Here is a 23,807-nt window from a genome sequence, read left to right as displayed (position 1 = left end):
ACCAAAATAAAGTGGAGAACTTTAGTGATTCTTACAGGATGCCTTTATATGTTATTATCCAAGCAAAGAAAGCCACTTATGCCATGTTGGTGAATATGGGGCTGAATTCTAAGCGAAAAGAGATATTTTAATCAATGGCGTTTCAGACTTCTGTGCCCTTCTGAGGCAACTTCGGTTCTGCAATCTGAGTGAAAAGGGGAGGTGAGTAAGAAAACATTTACTTCTCAACAATTAGTTTCTTCAATTACAAGTTAATTCACTCTTCCTCCCAACATCTGGAAGGAATGCTTATATTGAATTTTAACTCTCCTCAAAATGCAAATTGATTTGAACGAATTAGCTGGTTAAAATAGCAGATGAGAGAACTCAGTTTGAACTTGGTTAGTCTGCCTGACAGCTAGCTTTTTGCATTTATATTCTTAAGACTTACAAAGAATATTTTTAACAAAAAAACCCACCACTTCTGCCTAATGTAGCACTTATGAATGCTGACAAGGTATACAAACAGGTCACGTCCCTAAAAAATTTATTGATCTGCTTAAAATCAATTTTTTAATATTATTAAGTGGTGTGTGAATACACACACAGACACAGTGGCATAAGTACCATCAAAGAAAGCATTTCAACCGGATGGACCTTGAGGCCATCAAATTTCTCCTCTTCGTTTTGATTTTGAAAAACAAAGCTGAACATTTGTTGAAGCCAATGCATAAATTACTTTATCTTTTTAGCAATGATTTGGTCATTGTACATTAGCCAGAACTGTCGTGAAGGTGGGCAGCCTTAAAAATTTAATACACAAATAGTTTTGTATGAGAAACATAATAGAGAATTAAAGAGCTATGCCATTTTACCTTTTGCCTTAAACTGTCTACCGTGGACCTTACATATTATTATATACTTTATTCATTAAACATGAAACTCAGCCAACTGCACATTCAAAAATGCATTACAAATACCAGTGACTGGTGCTAATGGTTGATACAGTTTGCTGCCAGCATCCTAGGTATCAACCAAGTACCTTCCTAAAATGTAAGATGTTCCAAGTAGCACGGTTTTTTGCAGTTCCGCTGGTGTTATTGCAGGAAGCTGCAATTTGTTGATATATCTTGTAAAATTCTTGGACATGGTGCCAAGTATCCCGATGACAAGGGGTATCACTGTTACATGCTTCATCCATAGCCATGTAGTTTCGATGGCCAGGTCGCAATATTTCATTATTATTCTAGTTCTTTTACTTCAACTCTGGCATCTCCAGGAGCAGAGATATCAATAAACTGTACACTTTGGCCTTCTACAACCATGATATCTGGCGTGTTGTGCTCCAAATGACGATCCGTTTGTATTCGAAAGTCCCACAAGATCTTCACTTTCTCATTTTCGATAACTTTTTCCACTTTATGTTCCCATGACTTTCTGGATAGGGGTAAATCATATTTTTTACATAATGACCAGTGGTTTAATTTAGCAACTCGGTCATGTCTAGCTTTGTAATCAGTTTGTACAATTTTGCTGCATTCACTTATTAAATATGAAACAGTTTCAACTTTGTTATTGCAAAGTTGGCAGTTTGGGTTGTCAGTGGATTTGTGTATCTTACATATTATTGTTATTATTATACAATTTTATCACAGCGGCCAGTTGTTTCGCCGGATTTGGCATTGGTTACTAGTCAGGCCCCACCCAGGGGCCTAGGACATCGTAACGTATTTTCGTAATATGCATGCAGATCCAAGCAGTGCAGCTTTTTGCATTTGACTGATGGTGATTTTGTCAATTTTTAACTGTTTTAAATGTAATTCCAGTGCTTTTGGAATAGCACCCAGTGTGCCAATTACCACTGGAATTACCACTGCTGGTTTGTGCCATAGTCGTTGAACTTCGACTTTTAAGTCCTGGTATTTTGCAATTTTTTCATGTTCTTTCTCGGCGACCCTGCTATCACCTGGTATTGCGATGTCTATGATTGTGACCTTATTTTTCTCAAACAGTGTGATGTCTGGTGTATTATTATTATTATTATACAATTGTATCACAGCGGCCAGTTGTTTCACCGGATTTGGCATTGGTTACTAGTCGGGCCCCACCCAGGGGCCTAGGACGTCGTAACGTATTTTCTTAATATGCGTGCAGATCCAAGCAGTGCGGCTTTTTGCATTTGACTGATGGTGATTTTGTCAATTTTTAACTGTTTTAAATGTAATTCCAGTGCTTTTGGAATAGCACCCAGTGTGCCAATTACCACTGGAATTACCACTGCTGGTTTGTGCCATAGTCGTTGAATATTGTTGTTTCCATGGTTCATACATTCGCTTTAAATAGCCTCTTTTTTCTGGCTCTGAGTTGTAGTAACAGGCCATTATGGCACGGTTTTCATCTGCACTATATTTTTGTCGTTTTGTTGGCTGGTCCACTTGTAGCCCACTTGTCGACGGATGTCCAGGGACCCCAACATCCGCCGCGGCCCTTGTTAACCCGCGCGACGACCGATGCGGTATGGAATTCTTATTTGTTTTTTTCACCATATTGTATGGGTTGGCGGGGGGTTTTTTACGGGACCAGATGCCAACCTGACCCCAACCCTCCTCCTTTCTCATCCGGGCTTGGGACCGGCAACGGCGGAGTTGTTGTTGTTGTTGTTGTTGTTGTTGTTGTTATTATTATTATTATTATTATTATTATTATTATTATACATAAATATCATCTTTGTAACATTTCTACATTGTTAAGTATTCATTATACTCCTTTTATCTATACATATATACCTTTATATATTAATTCTGCAGTTTTATGATTATTTTCTGATTTCGCAATCTTTTTTCCTCCCTTGATTGCTTTCTTATTCTTTGCATCTTTTCTCTAGCCATTTGTACCATACATTCCATACTGAATAGTATTCAATTTCTTCTTTGTCTTTTATTTCCTTTCTGAGTCTGTCCATTTCAGAGCATTCTAGTACTTTTTTTATCACATTTTCTTCTATTGGTGTATTTTTGTTTTTCCAGTTCTGTGCGCGTATGATTCTTGCTGCCGTTATTATCTGTAGTATTAGGTATTTGATTTTCTTTTCTCACAGTTCTCTGTAATTATTCCTAATAAAAATAATTCTGGCTTTAATTCTATTGGTTGTGTAATTATCTCTTTCAGCCAGTTTTTTTTATTTTTATCCAATATTTTTTTAGTTGTTGTACACGTCCACCACATATGATAAAAAGTTCCATGTGCCTGGCTACATTTCCAGCCACATTTCTTAAGAGATCCCCAAAGGGGCATGGATAAGTGCACCAGCGTGCCTACTGTCCCTGTCCTATTATCCCCATTCATCTGTACTCATTTTATGTGTTTATGGCTATGATTTGCTTATTTTTATCCACTTATTTGTGCCATTTTTTCATTTGTCCACGTCTATGATCTGTACTGATACTTGTTTCCTTGTAGTTGACAAAAGATAAATAAATAAATAAAATTGCTTTAGAAATCCTGCTACAGGCGGTCCATGAATTATGACCGTAATTATGTGAGTTACCATATGAACATGCCTGATGTTATGACCATTTCTGGAAGTTATTAAGTGAACACCATTAAGCCGAGGTGGCGCAGTGGTTAGAGGGCAGTATTACAGGCTACTTCAACTGACTGCTAGCTGCACTTTGGCAGTTCAATTCTCACCTGCTCAAGGTTAACTCAGCCTTCCATCCTTCCAAGGTGGGTAAAATGGGGATCCAGATTGTTGGGGGCAACAGGCTGATTCTGTAAACCGCTTAGAGGGGGCTGTAAAAGGATTGTAAAGCGGTATATAAGTCTAATTACTGTTGCTATTGACTCAGCCTTCCATCCTTTTGAGGTGGGTAAAATGAGGACCCAGATTGTTGGGAGAGATATGCTGATTCTGTAAACCGCTAAAAAGAGGGGTTTGAAAGGATTGTAAAGCGGTATATAAGTCTAAGTACTGTTGCTATTGACTCAGCCTTCCATCCTTTTGAGGTGGGTAAAATGAGGACCCAGATTGTTAAAGGCAATATGCTGACTCTGTAAACTGCTTAGAGAGGGCTGTAAAAGCACTGTAAAGCGTTATATAAGTCTAAGTGCTATTGCTATCATTGTTAAGTGAATTCATATTCCCAGTGGTGGTTGTTATTGTTTTGCCAGGAATTGGAACTAATCCTGAAAACCAACAAAAGCTGCCAACGAATTGGGGAAATTCTGGGAATTGAAGTCCCCAAGTCTTCAAGTTGGAAGGTTGGTCATCCTTGCTTTAGAGGTTGAATCATCTTGAGATTCAAGATTTAGAGGTGAGGTTCTTGTTGAGGTTCAACAAGAGATGACCTTATTTAGAGAACTAAACCAGGCCCCATTCCTGTTTGTTTGGGAATGAGGAACTGCTTGCGAAATTTTGAATTCTGTGCTAGTTTATGGATCAGGGGGTAAAAAAAGAATTATAGAAGAAAGCAGGGAGGAACACTTTCTGTAGCATACTCACAAAATTACCATATTGTTCGGAGTATACGACGCACTCCCCCCCCAAAAAAGTGGGTGGAAATGTCTGTGCCCCACCCACCAGCTCTCACAGTTTGTCCGTTTTTGGCCTCCGTGCATCACCTTTTTGGCCTCTGTATGCTCCATTTTATACCCATTCCAGGCTGCAAGGATCGTCACAGCACATCGCCGATTGCCACCTCCATGCATGGCATTTTTGGCCTGCATGTGTTGCATTTTTGGGCTGTTCTAGGTGGCAGGGATAGGCAGCGATCTCTGCCGCCTCGAACAGGCCAAAACTGCAATGCGTGGAAGCCAAAAACGGGGCACGTGGAGCAGTGGTGGGTTCCTAACTGGTTTACTACCCATTCGCCGAGAGGGCATTTTGCCCACGTGCTGCTCATTTCTCTCTCGCACCCGCGCACCACGCGTTCCTGCGCATGTGCAGTTGACCGAAAACTATTCGGTGATGGAAGAAGAGACCAGGGAACCGGTTCATGGGCGTGATAGGCCTCGGTCACTGCTGGTTCCAGTGAGCCAGGCTACCATACCACTACCGGTTCAGGTGAACTTGTCCAAAAAGATAGGAACCCACCACTGGTGCGGAGGCTGAGAATGAGACATGGAGGCCAAAAACGCGACACACGGAGGCCAAAAATGTGATGCACATAGGTGGCATGGGCTTTGGCAATCCTTGCAGCCTGGAACAGCTGATTGGTGGTATTCCGTGAGGCTGATCCACCCACCAATCAGCTGCTCATGCTGAATCAGGCTGCGATAGCGTGATGAAGCTGACCAGGCTGTTTGCTATTTGCTGCATGGATGCTAGCCAGTTGAATACCGATGGATGCTGGTAGGCAGAGGCAGACTTATTTTTCTTGTTTTCCTTCCCAAAAACTAATGTGCGTCTTATACTCCGGAGCATCTTATACTCCCAAAAATACAATACATGGATGCATCCATGTGAAACCACCAGCAGTTCAACTTGAATATGACTTTACTACCATTGCAGTATGATTCTTCTGCTGGAGCTGGTGAAGAAAATGTTTCTCTTGGGTGTAAAATAGAGAAAAAGAAGCTCCAATATCAGCCATTTTCTCAAGCCAGGATGTGTTAGTAAACATGATGTTTGTTAGGTAATTGCCTTGCAAAGTTAAGGGTGAGCAATTTTATTTTTGGGGAGGGGGGGAATGCTAATATAGCACATAATATGCATGTGTTTACCATACAAAATCAGTGATATCAGATAATTAATGACTATTTACCATTAAGACAGGCAGTCCTACACATTTATTTTAGAAGGTCCACTGTAGGCAGTTTAAGGTTAAAGTTATGGGGGTTTGAGGATGTAACAACAGAGTCAGGTAGTGCATTCCAGGCATTGACCCCACTGTTGCTGAAGTCGTATTTTCTGCAATTGAGTTTGGAGCGGTTTACCTTGAGTTTGTATCTATTGCCTGCTTGTGTATTATTGTGGTTGAAGCTGAAGTAGTCATTGACAGGTAGGACATTGTAGCAGACAATTTTGTGTCCTACACTTAGGTCAGACCGTAGGCGGCGTAATTCTAGGTTGTCCAAGCCCAAAATTTTGAGCCTGGTGGCATAAGGTATTCTGTTGTGAGCAGAGGAGTGGAGGACTCTTCTTGTGAAATACCTCTGGATCCCCTCAATTGTATTAATGTCCAATATACAGTGCGGATTCCAGGCAGACAAGCTGTATTCGAGAATTGGTCTAGCAAAGGTTTTGTATGCCCTAGTTAGCAATACAATGTTACCAGAGAAGAAACTTTGCAAAATTAGGTTGACAACCCTTAATGCCTTTTTGGCAATGCTGTTACAGTGGACTCTGGGGCTTAGATCGTTTGGGATGAGTACTCCTTGACAGAGTTGGGGTCGTCTACGAGATCGTATCTGCCCAGCTTGTACTTGGTGTTTTGATATATATATATTTTTGCCAATGAGCATTTGTTGGTTGAGATTTGGATGATGACATATGACTGTAATAAAGCCTGCCCATTAAATGCATCAAGCATCCCATTCATTGGCATGAAAAATAACCTGTGACATGATTGTTGGTTATATTTTTGCACATTTGTCCAGTATTAATGTCTATGGAGATTCTCAGCCATCCAGGTCATGGTTGTCCCAAAAGTGCTGTTTTTTTTTCAAAAGGCAACTGGACTTTTTGGTTTTCCCTTGAAGGCGTTTCACTTCTCATCCAACGAGCTCCTTCAGCTCTGAGGAAGCTTCTTGGAGGAGAAGCGAAACATCTTCAAGGAAAAACAGAGGAAGTCCAGTTGCCTTTTGAAAAAAATAAGGACCTTTGGGATATCCAGTGTAACAACAATAAACATTTTGCCTAACGGGTTCTAATTGTCTGTTTTGATGAAAACTCAGTTTCCCATTTATAAAATAGAAGAGTGGTGTAACAGAATGGATATAACGAGGATGCGAACGTAATACATAATAAGCTTCGAAAGGACCTTAGAGGTCTTCTAGTCCAACCCCATGCTCAACCAGGAGACCCTATATCAGTGATGGCAAACCTTTTCAACACTGAGTGCCCAAACTGGAATGCACATGCATGCACATACATGGGTGCATGCCGAAGCGCTGCAAACCTGAAGACCAGTTGGCTGGGGTGCACATGTTTGTTTTTTTGGCCATTTGGGGGGCCATTTTCACTTTTGGGGTGTTTTCAGGCCATTTTGGGGCTGTTTTCAGGCTGTTTTCGGCTCAAAAATGGCTGGAAAACGAATGGAAAATGGTTGAAAAAAAGATCATTTTTAGCCATTTTTCAGGCCATTTTCCAAGCCATTATCCAGTGTTTCAGCACCCGCGAAGACCAGCATGCATGCCAGAAACCAGGAGAGCAGCTGGCAACGGTGTGCATGCCCACAGAGAGGGCTCTGCATGCCACCTCTGGCATACGTGCCATAGATTCACCATCATGGCCCTATATCATTTCAGACAAGTGACTGTCCAATCTCTTCTTGGAAGCCTCCAATGACGGAGCACCCACCTCTTCTGAAGACAAGCTGTTCCACTGCTTAATTGTTTTCACTGTCAGGAATTTATTTGCTTTGGTTGCTGAGAAAGAGTAACAGGCTCAAAGTCATCCAGCTTTCATGGCTAAGGTGGGACTAGAAATCACCACCTCCTGGTCATTGGCCCAAAGTCACCAAGCCGGCTTTCATGGTTAAGGCAGAACTAGAACTCACCATCTCCGGGTCATTGGCCCAAAGACACCTAGCTGGATTTCATGACTAAGGTGGGACTAGAACTCATGGTCTTCGAGCTTCTAGCCTGGTATCTTTACCAATAGACCAAAATGGCTATCTAGTTTGGAAAGAGATTGCTTGAGTGGTTGGCCACGCCTTAACTCTAAAATGTCAGCAAGAGATTTCTATAAGGAGGAGTTAGGAGTGGAACTAATTAGCAAGGGGCGGCCTTGACAGTAAGGAAGGAGGTCTTGTTTTCATTTTACTTGGATTAAAGCTGATCTAGAGATAGAGAAGCGAAGTCACTCTGTGGTCAGAAGCCGGATGGATGGAAAACTAGAATTGAGGCAGGATCAATTTCATCAGCCATGGAGATTTTTCCCAAGCAGTTCATCCTCCACTGGGGATTTCTAGTCATGAACCAGGGACTACGAACACTGTGTGTCACTCTTTCATCTCCTGTACTTGTGTGACCTCAGGGCTTGGCAGGGCCCAATCTCAATCAGCAAAGGGAGCAAGAAGGCCTGAAGACTACAGAGCGGACACAGTTGTGAAAAGGTGCTTCAGAGCACAGAGCGAGCTTGAATAGCTGCAGTTTCTGGAACTCCTTAAACCAGGGGTGGGATCAGGGGGGAAATGCTATCAGTTCATCCGAACCAGTAGTAAAAAATGCTAAAAAAAGTTCCAATGATCGCACGTCACACAGCTGATCTTCAGAACTTTTTTTAAAAAAGTTTTTCTCTGGAAATGCAGGGGTGGAGAGTCCATTTTTGCTCCCAGCAGGCTTCCTTGAAGCCTGCTAGCCAAAAACGAGGGGTTGGGGTGCTAAGAGAGAGAGAGAGAGGGAGGGAGGGAGGGAGGGAGGGAGGGAGAGAGAGAAAGAGAGAGAGAGAGAAAGAAAGAAAGAAAGAAAGAAAGAAAGAAAGAAAGAAAGAAAGAGAAAAAGGAAAGGAAGGAATGACTACAAACCTGGCATTAGACGCAGCTTCAGAGGATAATCCAGGGCTGGAAGGGACTTGGAGGTCATCTAGTCCAACCCTGCTCCAGCAGGACATTGTTAAAGTGAATTTCTGTCTTTGGCTCCCCCAGTTACATGACTACATAGCCACACCCATCCAGTCACATGACCCCACCAAGCCACACCCACAGAACTGGTAGTTAAAAAAATTCGATTTCACCTCTCTGGGTGGGATTCAGCTGGTTCAGAGCAGTTCAGGTGAACCGTTAGCTTCAACGATCAGCTGAGAGCGAACAGTTGAATCCGACAATCAGGTGGGCCCTCCCTCCCTCCTTTGTACTTTACTTACCTATATCCTCTCAGCTGATTAGCATGGGAGAGCGAATTGCCCTGCCTCAGCTGTGTTGCTCCCCAAGAAGTAACGTGGAAAGTAACTTTTGGTAAAACTGCGCACATGTACACAGCTTTACACAACACGCAATCACCGAACAGGTTGTTCAACCGGCAGGATCCCACCACTGCTTAAAGCAGCCATGTCTTCTCCCAAGATTGTGCAGTTGTCTTTGCAAACTGGCAAACTATGTTTGGTTTAAGGGTTTAGCGAGAATCGGGTGGCTCTGGATGCCATAGTATGATGGGATGTAATGACTGTTGACTTTATATTGGCTGCATTTATTATAGTTAGCGTTGTTTAATGGCTTAAATGTTTAATTGTGTGGGTGCTCCATCACTGGAGGCTTTTAAGAGAAGATTGAACAGCCACTTGTCTGAAATAGTGTAGGGCTGTGATGGCGAACCTATAGCAGGCATGCTGGAAGCGTCACGCAGAGCCTTCTCTCCGGGCATGTGAGCTGTCGCCCATTGCTCTTCCAGGTTCAGGTGCGCCGCCCAAATGATCTTCACATGCGTAGGAGCACCGGAAACCATAAGAGCAGCCATCTGGTATGCATGTACGTGCTGGGCAGCTGCTCTTCTAGTTTCCGGCGCGTGCATGTGCACTGGCCACATGGTCTTCTGGTTTATTATTTATTTTATTTTATTTATTTTATTAATTAGACTTATATACCACTTCATAGGGTTTTCAGCCCTCTCTAAGCAGTTTACAGATCTTTTTAAGCAAATTGAGTCAGCATATCGCCCCCACAGTCTGGGCCCTCATTTCACCCACCTCGGAAGGATGGAAGGCTGAGTCGACCTTGAGCCAGTGAGATTTGAACCACTGAACTGCAGATCGCAGTCAGCTGAAGTGGTCTGCAGTACTGCACCCTAACCACATGTGAAGAGCCGCTGGAAGAGCATCTTCCTGGTGCATGCAGAAATCAAAAGACCAGGTGGCTGGTACATATGCGTGCTCCCGTTTCAGCACTCGGTGCTGAAATGGTTCTCCTGGTATAGGGTCTCCTGCTTGAGCAGGGGGTTGGACTAGAAGACCTCCAAGAACCCTCCCAGCATTGTTTAACAGCTTGCTTTCAAAAGTTGTGGGTGTTCCATCACTGGAGGCTTTCAAGGAGAGACTGGACAGCCATGTGTCTCAAATGGTATAAGGTCTCCTGCTTGAGCAGTGGGTTGGACTAGAAGACCTCCGAGGTCCTTTCCAACTCTGTTATTCTGTTCTATTCTGAAACTTGGGTAAGCAGCTGTGTATTGACAAAGGAGTGCTGGAGAGGTCTCACCGAGAGTTGGGGTCAACCCCAAAACTTGGGACTTGGGATGTCTTGAAAGGAAGCCACCAAGAAAAAATATGGCATAGGAACCTGTGATTGATTTAACCACAAGTTATGTAACCTTGTTTGCCTAGCTTGTCAAGAAGCATCAGGAAGGAAGTAGCAAATCATCTCCCCCACTTTTTTTCTTTAACAGGGGACCTTTCTATTTTGACACCTAAGCTTGTGTGTATAAAATGTGTGCAGTTGTGAGTCCTGCATGCTGTTGCATATTTTTAACGGGAAATCATTTTGAAATGAAAGTCCCTGTTAAGAGAAGAAGCTGTTTTACATTTATAAGCCATGAGGGTGGTGGAAATTTGCATATTTATTTATTTATTTGCATATTGTTGGTTACAGTTTTTTTTCAACCTCCCCACCACTCCGTAACATTTAATGACACATCCCTGGCACCCAGAGAGGATTTCGTGCCCAGGACACTCATAATCTCTTGGTGGGTTGCGTTAAGTGATTTTGTCGGGTGAAATCTCTTTCAGGTGAGACTTAACTCAGGATGACTTCATGCATAGAGTCATATATATACACACACTAGTTGATAACCTGGCATTGCCAAGGTATTTATTTATAGGGGGGAAATGTCCAGACCAAACCTGATTTCTAATGTTGGATTTTCCCCCTTACCGGTGGGATCCCTTGTGGACTACTGTTAAGCCGTTACCATGGTAGAAGCCATTTAAAGGCACAACAGGCTGTATCTTAACAAAACACCCCCTCGAGAGGTGTAGGGGTGTCTTACCCCCACAGTACTTGTTTCCAGAGTCTCTCTCTCTCTCTCTCTCATTCTCCCTCCCTCTCTCCCCCCTCCCTCCCCCCTCTCTCTCCCTTATGATTTTCCAGAGTCAATCCATCCAATGCACTCATTCTAAACGGGGTTGGTGGGTTGGGGAGACAATTGCGAGTTTCCCTCTTTTTTTTCCTTGCAAAACCATCACAAGCTATTATTCAAGGTAGCTTCTGAAAGGACCTTTGGTGGCCACTGAAAGATCCAAACCCAAAGGTGCTTTTTCCAAACAAAAGGTGGTGTGGTTTTTTTTTTCCTCTGCAAATGTTTCGCTTCTCATCCAAGAAGCTTCTTCAGTTCTAACTGAAGAACTGAGGAAGCTTCTTGGCTGAGAAGCGAAACGTTTTCCAAAAAGAAAAGAAAGTCCAGTTCTCATTTGGAAAAAGCTCCTTTGGGTTGGGGATATTTCGGTTGCCAGGACAGCTAGTCCTGGACTTACAACAGTTTGTTTATTATGACCGTTCAGAGTTACAACAGCACTGAAAAAAGTGAATTAGGACCATTTTTCACACTTACGACCATTGCAGCATCCCCAGGGTCACGTGATTTACCTTTGGATGCTTGGCAATGACTCACATTTATGATGGCTGCGGTGTCCGGGGGGGGGGGGGGGTTCACAGGATCTCATTTTTGCGACCTTCTGACAAGCCAAGTCAAATGGGGAATGTGGTGAGCCAGATTCACTTAACAAATATGTAACTAATTTACCAACTTCAGCGATTCACTTAACACCGGTGGCAAGAAAGGTGGTAAAATGGGACAAAATTTGACAAGAAATTTCAACGGCATTTAACTTTTTAATATACTATAATTCTAAGGTAAAGGTTCCCCTCGCACAAATGTGCTAGTCATTCCCAACTCTAGGGGGCGGTGCTCATCTCCGTCTCGAAGCCAAAGAGCCAGCATTGTCTGAAGATGTCTTTGTGGTCATGTAGCCGGCATGACTAAACGCCGAGGGTGCACAGAACACTGTTACCTTCCCACCAAATGTGGTTCCTATTTTTCTACTTGCATTTTTACATGCTTCCGAACTGCTAGGTTGGCAGAAGCTGGGACAAGTAACGGGAGCTCATTCCATTGTGCAGCACTAGGGATTCAAGCTGCCAACCTTTCCGATCGACCAGCTCAGCGTCTTAGCCACTGAGCCACCGCGTTCCTTTTGATCATTCTAAGATTAGAGAATTAATATCAAGGTAAATGATGTTGTAAATTTGATGGTTATTGCACAGAGATATTTGTACCCAGATGACAAATATTTTTGTTTAAGCAAATGTTCATATTTAAAAAAAGAAATTTAAAAAAATTAAGAAAGGAAGAAAAAAAAGGAAATTTCTCACTCAGCAACATAAATTTTGGGCTCAATTCCCACAAGCTCTTCTTCATATGTTTTAGCCTCCAGGCCTTTTTCAGTGAAAAGAGCTTTTTGCAGAATGAAGTAAGGAATAGGCAAGGAAAGGCTGCATCAAACGGTGGTTTTTTTCACTCCACTCTTTTTTGGGTAGTCCATAAAAGGTGCGTGTCCCTTTAAGGAGCTCAATGTCCGAGAACGGAGTCCGGCTTCGGAAGGAGAAGCCGCAGCATCGGGGCGATGCGCGCGCATCTCGGAGAGGTGGGGGGGGAAGCTGCTGGCACGGGCATTGTTCCCTGACGTCACTCAGCCCAACGCTGCTGCTGCCGCTTCTGCTGCTGCTCTCAAAACTTGCCTTTGTTATTCAGCTCTCCATCTGACACGGCGGCTGGCTGCAAAACTCGGAAGCCGGAGCAATTCCAAAGCCCGGAGCGGAGCTTCGGCGCCTAAGCCAAAGGAAGAATCTCTTGCGAGGAAAAATGAAGGGGAAAAAAGAGGGAGGGGGCTTCACGTTTGCGAAGGAGAGGCTCCGGCATCCTCTGCTAGTCGCAACCCAGAGACCGAAGGCAGCTTTTTTTTTTAAGCAGGGGGCTGCTTTTTTTTTTTTTTTCAAATCCAGTGGCAAGGAGTTCCCAAGGCTTCCTGCTTGGAAAGCAAAGCCTTTGAGACGCAAAAGAGTGGAGACGGGGATGTGGAGGGCGGTCTGGGCGTTTAAACGTGGGGCGTACTCCCCGCGGGGGGGGGGGGAGGGGCGATTTGATTTTTAATGGAGGCGATTTGAACCTTGTTTAAATCAAGTTAATGGCCTTTTAGGCTTCCTCCGCGCGTGAGATGAGTTCACTTTTTGAGTAAAGTAAGAATTATATTGGGGGGGTCAGGTTTTTAAAGATGCTTAGGTGGGACATGGCCAAAAAAAGGTTGGGAACCACAGGTTTAAACCAACAACGCCTCTTTCTTGGGGGGGGGGAGAGAGAAGACAGCCAAAAATCACCTGTGTGGTTATTTCTGACTGTTGTGGTCAGCAATCCCTGGCAGGGTCGGGGAGGGTGGGTTCCTCTTTACAAGGCCTTTTGCAAAGTCTTTCCAGACTGAATGAGGGCCCAATCCCTGTGAGCTCCAGACCTCCTCCTGAGTTGAATTGGTTATGGCTTCCAGTGCCAGTCGCAAACCGAGCTCTGGCGGCCTTTAAACTTGAGCCTGTGGCTGATTTTCTCTGTTTTTCCTCCAAAAATCTGCATTTTTTAGAAAAGGAAGGAGAGTCTGGACATTCAGGATGAATGCTCCCCCCCCCCTTGAACCCAGGGATGAAAGTCAGCACCCTTATCACACCTTTGTCCTCTTCTCCTTTGAAATAAACCCAAATTAACTTCCAAGTCCTACTCCCCCAGGCAACGAAGGGGAAAATACAAGTAATTCTCCATTTATGCCCCCCCCCAAGATTTTATTGTTGTTAAGCGAGGTGTTTGTTAAGTGAGTTGGACCCATTTTATGACATTTCTTGCCACTGTTGTTAAGTGAATTGCTGAAGTTGTAAAGCTTGATCAATTCAGCTGTTTAGTGAATCTGGTATTTGTTAAGTGAACTTTGACCAATTTTACGACATTTCTTGCCACTGTTGTTAAGTGAATCACTTGGACTGGCCTCCCGGCGCTTGAAGATCCCTCTCCCCATCCTGTGCCTCTTAGGATACCGGGGATCTGTTGTCTGATCTGGGTGAAGCTGAGCAGAAAGTTACCTAGGAAGCCTTTTGCAGGAGACCTGCAAACCAGGAGAAAGATTTTCCTTATCTGCATATAATAAGGGAGGAATAAGATGGAAAATCAACTGCTATCTTCCTTTCTTCCTCTTTTCCTTTTCTCCCTCTTCGTTCCTTCCTTCTTTCCTTTCCTCCCTCCCTATTCCTTCCTTTCCTTTCTCCCTTCCTCTTCCTTCCGTCCTTCTTTCCTCCCTCCCTCTCTTCCTCCTTTCCTTCCTCCCTTCTTTCCTTTCTCCCTCTTCCTTCCTCCTTCTCCCTCCCTCCTTCCTCCTTTCCTCCCTCTTCCTTCCTTCCTCCTTTCCTCGCTCCCTATTCCTTCCTTCTTCTTTCTTCCCTCCCTCTCTTCCTCCTTTCCTTTCCTTTCCTCCCTTCTTTCCTTTCCTCCCTCTTCCTTCCTTCCTCTCCCCGGTACCCACACAAAACAAGGAAGGCTGAGAAAGCGCTTGGAATTGAATGCCATGATCCCCGGCCCCCTTTCCAGCAACCGGAGGGAAGGGGGCCTGGAAATATTTGGGGTACCTAGGGAAGAGTTGGGGTGGAGTTGAGGGGGAAGAGAAGCCTTTGGAGGCATCCCGTGCTGCTGTTTTTTTTAAAGGAAAAAAAGATATTAGGATCGCCAACATTTTCAAAGCGCGGGTCCTGTTCACTTACTCTTGACTTTTTTGGGGGGAGGGGGGCTCCCGACTCTTGCCTCCCCGCCCGCCTCCCCCTTTTTGGGGGGGGGGGGTCTGGTGAGTTCGATCGGAGAATTAAACGATTGGGGGGGGGTTGTCTCAAAATGAGCTTCCGTGATCCTGGCAAGGAGTAAAGAAGGCCCGGGGATCGCACTTCCGCGGCGCCAAACCCGACTTGGCTTCCCCGGGTCGTGAGAAGGCGGACCAAAAGGAGGTGGGGACTGCAAGGGCTCCCTTCTATTGGGGATGGGGGGAAAGTGAAGAAACCTTTGCAAAAAGGCGTTCTCGGTGGAAGCCGAGAAGCGGTCTCTTCCCCCTCCCTCCCCCCCCCCGGCGGAGGTGGGCGTTTGAAAAATCCACGCCCCTCCTTCCCTGGAGCAGAATACCCTCCCTCCAATTTTGGCCCGTCCCTTCTCCTCCCCCCCGCCCCGAGAATCTCTGGGCGCTATAAACCAGGATTGGGACTTCCCTCTGGGGCATCTTTAGGACTCCGTGCACCTGGCGTGTAAAAAAACAAACAAACAAGGAAATAAACGATAGATAGATGATAGATACATAGATAGATAGATTTTAAAAAATTAAATAAGGAACTAAATAAGTAAATAAATAAAAATTAAATAAGACCCAGCTAATAAACTAAAAGAGGGGCAAAAAGAGGGGAATCTAAGATGCGGCAGCCTTTTTTTGGTCTTGCCGTCTTGCACATTTCCATAAATGCGCTTAAGCGAAAGGGGGACCACCGGCTTTTACTCCGAACGTAAGTCGCCCCTCGGAGAGGCTCCGGCGCGGTTTCTTCTCCCAAACAGGTAGAGAGGTTTGAGGGGGGGGGGAGAACGCGCCGCTTACCTGAACAGCAACCCCCCTCCCCAATCCCCTCGGAATCACGGGGTGGACAGAGAGGGTCGCCTCTCCCACATCGGGCAGCACATCTGGGTTTTGCGCGGATCCGGCTGCGCTCAAAGGAGACCCAAGCAGGGGTCGGTCGGTCTGTCTTTCTGTGAGGGGGGGGAGGTCCAGTCTCGTAGGAAACCCCCCTCGTCTCCGAACCCCCCCATTTTCCCCGGAGCTCCTCGTTCTCCCCCGAACGCCAAACAATAAGCGTGCAAAGCGAAAGGCGGCTGGTTTTGCACGCGAGCGAGCCCTGAGTGTGTGTGTGTGAGTGTGTGTGTGTCAAGGAAAGCGGGGAGGTTTCCCCCTGCGGAGAACGGCGAAGAAAGTGCCAAAGGCTTCGCAGGGTGGGGATCCCCCTTCCCCCCCCCTTCCACTTCTCTCTCTGCCCTTCTCTGTCTCTCCTTCTCTCCCTCTCCCTTTCCCTCTCCCCCCCCCCCGTGTATTTTTTTATCAATCAGCGGGTCCGATTGCCATTCAGCTGGCTTCCCCAGACAGGAAGTTCTCCCCTTTGATGCTGGGGGGGGGGAGGAAGGGAGAAGAGAGAGGGGGGGGAAGGGATCGAAAGACAATTATTTGCGTTGTTCAACTTGGCTTTTCAAGATTGTAACTTTCGATGGTCAGAAGGTGGAGTGGAAGCGAAGGGAGCTTGGGGAGGGGGGGGGGCGGCGGAGGAGACGGGTTGGGAGGGAAGGAGCCAGCCAGCCAGCCAAGCCAGCCAGCCAGCGGAAGGCGTCTAACTCGAAGCTCCCTTTCAGAAGATAGGAATCTGGGACAGATTTTGCCAACAGCCAGAAGCGCGGGGCCCTTTGGTAATAAAATAGCCCATGTAATTTGACACTTCAACTTGCTGGGCTTCTCTGCGAGTTGATTCACTTTTATTCTTTCTACTAACACGGTGCTCTTCCCCCCCCACCCGCCCCCTCCTATGGCTGGGTGAAGGTTGGGGTGGTTTTTTTTTTCTCCTTAAAAAAATCCTTGGGTGATCCTTATTTTTTTTATTATTATTATTTTCTCTCTTCGCCGCCCACCGCCCCCCCTTCCCCGGAAAAAGCAAGGGAATAAGCGCGATTGAAGAGAGACACACACACACACTCACAAACACACAGACACACACACACACACAACTTCACCTTCCCCCCCCCCCCCCGAGCCGCCGGACCTGCAATCCGCAGGGCGAGGAGAGTGGGAGAGAGAGAGAGAGAAAGGGTGGTGGGGGGACGACAAAACCGAGAGTATTGGGGGTCTTTTTGATTTCTTTCCATGCCGCTTCTCCTTTTGGCCTTTTGGATGGTTGCTTTGCCCGCCGGCTTCCCTGTGCGTTTCGCCAGCCGGCCGCCCCAGCTGCTCGGCTTCTCCAGCGCCGAGCCTTAAGGTAAGTTTTGCGTCCTGGTGCCCGCGGTCTTCGGTGCGCGGGGGGCTCTTTCCGTGGAGAGGTGGATGGCTGGGTGGGTTGGGTTCCCCTCCGCGCCTGGGGGGCCTTGCAGAAAACAATGGAAAGTCCGGGGGGAAGCGAGAGAGAAGCGGAGGGCAGGCGGCGGGGGTTGGATGGAGCTTTGGGTGGCGAGATTGCAAAAAACCGGGGACTCTTCCCAGCGACTGTGCCTTGCCAAGCAGAAGAGTGGGAAGACTTCTTAAAGGGGCCGGGGTGCTTTTTCGGGAATCATTGGGCGCTGGGGGGGGGGGAAGAGCTATTGGAAGCCTGGGAGCTCCCTGGGGGTGGTGGTGGAGAAAGGGGGATGCGCTTAATTAATTGGCCTGCGAGATTAAATAAGTTGCTTTTTTTTTCTTGGGCAAGAGGTGGGTGGGTGGGTGGGATGGCAAGAAGGGCGCCCGGGAAAGAGAATTCGGGTGTTTTATTTTAAATAAATATTTTAAAAAAATATCATTTGGGGGGCACGGGGGTGGGGAACAGCGGAAGCGTTGCAAGGAAAAAGAAAGAAAAAAGAGGGGAGCAAAGAATAAATCTGGGTTCGATGTGGATGGATCCGCCGGAGGTGTTTCTTTTGTGTGTGTGTGTGTGTGTGTGTGTTTCTCTCTCTCGGTTGTGTTTGTGTATCCGAAGTTTTGAGGAGCCGCAACAATGTTGCCGCGGCAAGGGAAGCTTAAAAACAACAAAAATAGAGCGGGGCTCGGTTGTGGCATTAAAACACACAAAAGCAAAGGTTTAAAAATAAGCTGCTGGTTTGGCTGGCGGGAGTTTGGGGGGATTGCATTGCAAGCGTGTTTTTTTCCCCCCTTTGCTTTTTCCTGGCTTTCTTTCCCCTCATCCCTATTCTTCACTGCCTCCACCCCCGTGTCTCCTGACCCGGCTTTTCCACTCCGGCCAAAGCGCTTTTCCTAAAAAGCGACGCCTTTCTGGATCGGTGGCCGCGAAGGGAAGGGAGAGTGGGACGCCGCGCGTGGAAAGGGATGTTGCGAGCGGCGGGGAATGGATGGAAGGAAGGAAGACTCTCCCCCTCCTCCGCTCGCGGGGCTTGGGAATTGAGGCCTCTGGAGCTAGGCTGGAGGAATGGGGGAGTGGGGGTGGGTGGGCTTGGAATAGCCGCCCCCCCCTCGCTTCGTACATCTGTCCAGGAAGGCCAAGAGAAGGGGGAGAGCGCTGGGAAAGCTCCCTCTCTTTCGCTCTCGCTCCCTCTCTCTGTGCGTGCCTGCCTTCTTAAAATTGGAGGTGGGGAGGGTCTCGGGCTGTAAGGCTAGCCGGTAAAATTTTAAAAAAAGAACAAACAGAAGGGACGCCAGCAATGCCAGCGGTTCGAACGGGAGGCTGGAGTTCCTGCCTTAACCCCGGAGAAAGTCTGATTTAGAAACAGGGGGAGGGGAGGGGGCGGCGGGAAAGGGGAAGGGGAGTCTGTCTGTGTGGGGGGGAAGGGAACGGAGAATCCCAAGATTTTTTTTCTTCTGTCCTGCAAACTTTGTTTTGTTTTGGGAGATGTGGGGTCCTTGCTTGGAAGCACCCTCATGGGAAGGAAAAGGAGGGGGCTTCAATTTGGGAACTTTCCCCCCTCCCATTCCCAAAGACGACCCCCTCTTCCTCTTAAGCGCGATCAAACGCGGGCCTAAGAAACGGGGGTGGGGGGAGGGAGCAGTGGCCCACGGGGTAGGACGTTTTTGACTTGGCCCCTACAGTCAACAGAGAGGTAGGATTTGAGGGGTCGAGTCCCCTATCCCCACTGGGAGTTGTGTGTGTTTGGGGTATGCACATGTTCCCTACAAACATATATATGCAGAGACACAGGCAGACAGAACCGGAATTACTGAGCTGATCTCTTAAAACGGGTCTCCCGCCTTGGCAACTTTAAGCCCTGGGGGACTTCCCAGAATTCCCCAGACAGACAAGACAGACAGACAGACAGACAGGCAAAAGCGGAATTACTGATCTGAACTCTTAAAGCAGGCGTCTCCAACCTTGGCCACTTTGAGCCTGGGGGACTTCAACTCCCAGAATTCCCCAGCCAGCTGGGAGTTGAAGTCCCCCAGGGCTTAAAGTGGCCAAGGTTGGAGACCCCTGTCTTAAAGGATGTTCTGGGGCCAGAATAATTGGCTCGGATGTGACACTGGGTGTTCTGAGCAATCCCTCCCTCCCTCTCTCTCTCTCTCCCTCCCTCCCCTTCCCCTCCTTTCTCTCCCCCCTCCCCCTTGACATGAGAGTGAAGGATTTAACTTGGCAGGTTGAACAAATGCCCTCAGAAAGGTTTCCTAAGAGACAGTAAGAAAGCAGGGATGGGATTGAAAGGCACATGAATGCCTGCGAATGGACTGAGCTTTCTTTCTTTCTTTTTTTTTTTTTGATGGGGGGGGGGGGAAGAGATTAAATGGCTTTAAAAAAAAGAAACCTTGAATAGCCACTGGATGCCTCTCGGCAGGGCAGTCCCTGTGGGACCAAGAGACTCCCTGAAAGGGGCAAAAGGCTTTTGAGTCCCAAGGCTGCCTGGCTAGATGAGGAAAGGTGGGGGGGGGGGCGGAAATGTGAGGGTGGGAGAGGGATGCTTGGATTTGCAATATGGGCTCTTGGCTTTAGAAACTGGAAAGAAGGTTAATGATGGGAATGATTATATGCATTAGGGGGAAGGGGCTCAAATGGATCCAGTGGATGGTAGAGGACAGGAAGGCCTGGAGGAACGTTGTCCATGAGGTTGTGATGGGTCGGACACGACTTTGCAAATAACAACAACAAAGGGGGAAAGGGGGGTTGCAAGAGCAGATTAGGATGGGTGGGCTCCCTTGGGTGTCATCTCTAAAAGGGTCAGAGTCAGACCGAGGGCTCAAGGGCCCAGCCACTCACTCCCTAGATTAGATGACTTTTTTTTTTCCTGGCATTTTGTCCATCTGCAAAAAAAATGCTCTTCTTTTTCTCACCCGAGGAGCCTAACCAGATAGAAGCGATATTGGGGGGCCGTGGCCTGGAATCGAAGCTGGATAGTGTAATAAATTAAGCCAAAGTCAGATCTTGGCTTAGGGACGGCAGAGGAAGGGAATGCAGGCTTGTAAAAAAAATTCCCACAGGGAGGTCTTCTCAGTGCAAAAGGCCTGGACGTCGGGGGGGGGGGGATTCCACCGACAGACCACCCAACAAGGTGGCTGGAAGGGTGACCGGTTTTAAAAATGCAGCATTTGATGGAAAGAAAAGGTTGTGTGATGAAAATGCAGCCCCTTTCCCTATTTTTGGGGTGGGGTGGGTGGGAAAGAAGCTGCATCTGGTTATTATAACATTGGTGTCATGTCTTAAAAGACCTCCGATAAGCCTTGTAGGACTTGGTAAGGAGCGCCTGGAAGAGCAGAAACTTCAAACTCCCAAGCACAACTCCAAATCCGTGCTCGCATACAGGGAATTCCTCGATTTACAGCCACTGTGAAGCCTGAATTGCTGTTGCTAAGTGAGATTTGCCCCGTTTTACAACCTTTCTCACTGCCATTGTTAGGGGAATCCCTGCAGTTATTCAATTAGTAACACAGAATAGAGTAAAGTACAGTACAGTACAATAGAGTACAGTAGAGTATGGGAATGGGAGTAGAGTAGAATAGAATAGAATTCAAAAAATGGGGGGAACGCCTCTCATGCGCGCATGCGCACTGGGGGCGTGCCACACATTGCATTATGGGTGCAGCATGCCCACACACGACCCCCCTGCTTTCCCCTCCTTATGGCACGCGAGCCAAAAAAGGTTGCCATCGCTGGACTAGATAGTCACCTATTTGAAATGGTATAGGTTCTCCTATTTGAGCAGGGGGGGGGGCTGGACTAGAAGACCTCCAATGTCCCTTCCAGCTCTGTTCTGTTCTGTTCTGTTCTGTTCTATTCTATTCTGTTCTATTTCTTACTTTACTCCTACTCTACTTATACTCTATTCTAAAATCTCATCCTTCAACACAGACAAACTTAAATTGAATTAAGTCTTAGGACCTTTAAAACCCTTAGGTCCACAAAGAGAACTTGGAATAGGTAGCCAATATTTAAAGAAAATTATGATTTTAAACAGATACATGAAAGTCCTACAGTGCTATTATTCTTTTGGGGGTTTTATTGCTGTTATGAGTTCCCCAGAATTGTGTTCTAAGATGGATGGCGATGCAAATCTTTGAAATAAATTGTGCCATGCCAATCAGCAGGGGAGAAAGCGACAGGCATGGCTAGTCGAGTGAAGAGAAGGACCAGGGGAGACATGATAGCAGTCTTCCAATATTTGAGGGGTTGCCACAGAGTAGAGGGGCCAAACTATTTCCCAAGCCACCTGAAGGCCAGACAAGGAATAATGGATGGAAACTGAACAAGGAGAGATTCAACCTAGAAATAAGGAGAACAATCAACCAATGGAACAGAAGTTGCCTTCAGAAGTTGTGGGAGCTTCATCCTTGGAGGCTTTCAAGAAGAGATTGGACTGCTATGTGTCAGAAATAGTGTAGGGTCTCCTGCTTGGGTTGGGAGTGTGGGTTGGACTAGAAGACCTACAAGGTCCCTTCCAACTCTGTTAATCTGTTAAATTACTTGTCTAGAAGCTGATCCCTTGCCGATTTTACAATCTGGGAGAATTTGGAGCCTTTTCTACATAATCCCCAAAACTGATCCAAGTAATGCTCGCAATTACATATCATTTATTATTATTTTATTATTATTTTATTTTGTTATTCTGTTAGGGTTGATCTCCCTTCTGTTAGGGCCCGATTCAGATTTATGAAAGCCAGGAGGATGAGGGATGACCTTTTTCCTGTTCAACTTGAAGATGGTGAAACGGCAGCTGTCAAACAAAGGCTCATTGAAAGCAAGGTCTTGCAATGGAACACGTAGGTGGTTCCATGGACTTGGCTAAAGCTGCCTTCCCCCTCATTTTGGGGACTGTGAAGGATTACTACATGCAGAGAATGTAAGAGAAAAGGCGGTTCTAGGAGCTAATTTTTAAAAGCAGGCTTGCAAATGCACGTCTCTTCCAAAGACCTACCGTAAGTGATATTGAAAATTAAGAGAAGTGGAGGATTTTGTCGCTTGCAAAATAATTTGTACACAGGTAGCCCCCAACTAGAGGGACGCGGTGGCTCAGTGGCTGACACTGAGCTTGTCGATCAGAAAGGTCGGCAATTCAGTGGTTCGAATCCCCAGCACCATGTAATGGAGTGAGCTCCCATTACTTGTCCCAGCTTCTGCCAACTTAGCAGTTTGAAAGCACGTAAAAATGCAAGTAGAAAAAATAGGAACCACCTTTGGCGGGAAGGTAACAGCGCTCCATGCACCTTCGGCGTTCAGTCATGCTGGCCACATGACCAGGGAGACGTCTTCAGACAGCGCTGGCTCTTCGGCTTTGAAACAGAGATGAGCACCGCCTCCTAGAGTCGGGAACGATTAGCACATATGTGCGGGGGGTACCTTTACCTTTTAGCCTCCGACTTGAAAACAGTTTGTTTGAGGATCGTTCAGTGTTACAACGGCACTTTAAAAAAAGCAACTTACAACTGTTTTTCACAATTACCGTTGCAACATTCCCCTCCCCCCTCCCCCCTGGTCACATGGTCAAAATTCAGACGCTTGGCAACCGACTTGTATTTATGATGGTTGCAGTGTCCTGGGGTCACGTGATCCCCTTTTGTGACCTTCCGACAAGCAAAGTCCCTGTTAAGTAAGGTTCACTTAACAGGCCATGTGACTAACTTTTCAACTGCAGTGATTCGCTTAACACTTGTGGCGGGAAAGATTGTAAATTGGGGCAAAGCTCACTTTCGTGTCTCGCTGAACAACAGAAATTTGGGTTGTCAGTTGAAGACTATCTGTATGTATCTTGAGAGTAAATTGGTAATCCATTTTCAAGCAGCAGCTTTCAAAAAGTTTTCTGCTGGCGTGTTTTGAGAAGAATTGATATATTTTCAAAAGGTAGCTTTCAGAAAGTTTTCTGGCTAATTTTCTGCCACTAATAAAGCTTTTAAAGTGTTGCTTTTCAGCCCTGGTTGTGAAATACGCTGGATCATTAAAGGACTTGAAATGTAGAAGTTGACTTTTCCGACTGTCTGTCTTTCTATCTGTCTGTCTGTCTCTCTCTCTCTCTCTCTCTGCATCTCTCTCTCTCTGTGTCCTTCTCTCCCTCCCTCTCTTTCTCTCTCTCTCTCTGTCCCTCTCTCCCATTCTCCCTCTCCCTTTCTCTCTCTCTATGTCTCTCTGTCTCTCTCTGTGTGTCTCTCTCTTTCTCTTTCTCTCTCTTTGTCCCTCTCCCTCTCTTTCTCTCTCTGTGGTGTTTCTCCCTCTCTTACTCTCTCTCTCTCTCTCTGTCTCGCTCTCTGTGTCTCCCTCTCTCTCACTTCCTCTCTCTCTCTCTCTCCTTCCCTCTATTCCTCTCTCTCTCTCTCTGTCGCTCTCTCTCCCACTCTCCCTCTCTTCATCTCTCTGGCTCTGTCTCTCTCTGTCTGACTCTCCCTGTCTCTGACTCTCCCCCCACCCTATCTGACTGTCTGTTTCTGTCTCTACCTCTCTCTGCCTGCCTGCCTGCCTGCCTCTCTC

The 23,807-nt window shown here is 46.4% G+C and overlaps 1 protein-coding gene across 7 annotated transcripts in view; it reads left to right on the top strand.

Annotated features, from left to right (window-relative positions):
* The first annotated feature begins 16,552 nt into the window (after positions 1-16,552).
* Positions 16,553-23,807, top strand: part of ZMIZ1 (zinc finger MIZ-type containing 1) — a 466,283-nt gene continuing 459,028 nt past the window's right edge. For 5 of the 7 annotated variants that reach the window (XM_087702237.1, XM_087702240.1, XM_087702239.1 and 2 more), the window contains exon 1: positions 16,555-17,201. The gene's annotated coding sequence lies outside the window, so the exon portion shown is untranslated. Of the gene's footprint in view, positions 17,202-23,807 lie in introns of all 7 variants that reach the window. The other 2 variants (XM_087702241.1, XM_087702242.1) reach the window with 2 other exon arrangements.

The sequence above is a fragment of the Thamnophis sirtalis genome, unplaced genomic scaffold, assembly GCF_051295495.1.
Source record: "Thamnophis sirtalis isolate CommonGarterSnake01/CBP01778 unplaced genomic scaffold, rThaSir2_p1.2 scaffold_15, whole genome shotgun sequence".
In the NCBI taxonomy this organism is placed as follows: domain Eukaryota; kingdom Metazoa; phylum Chordata; class Lepidosauria; order Squamata; family Natricidae; genus Thamnophis; species Thamnophis sirtalis.
Note: the sequence above shows the minus strand (reverse complement) of the source record. Positions and strands in the feature narration are given on the sequence as shown.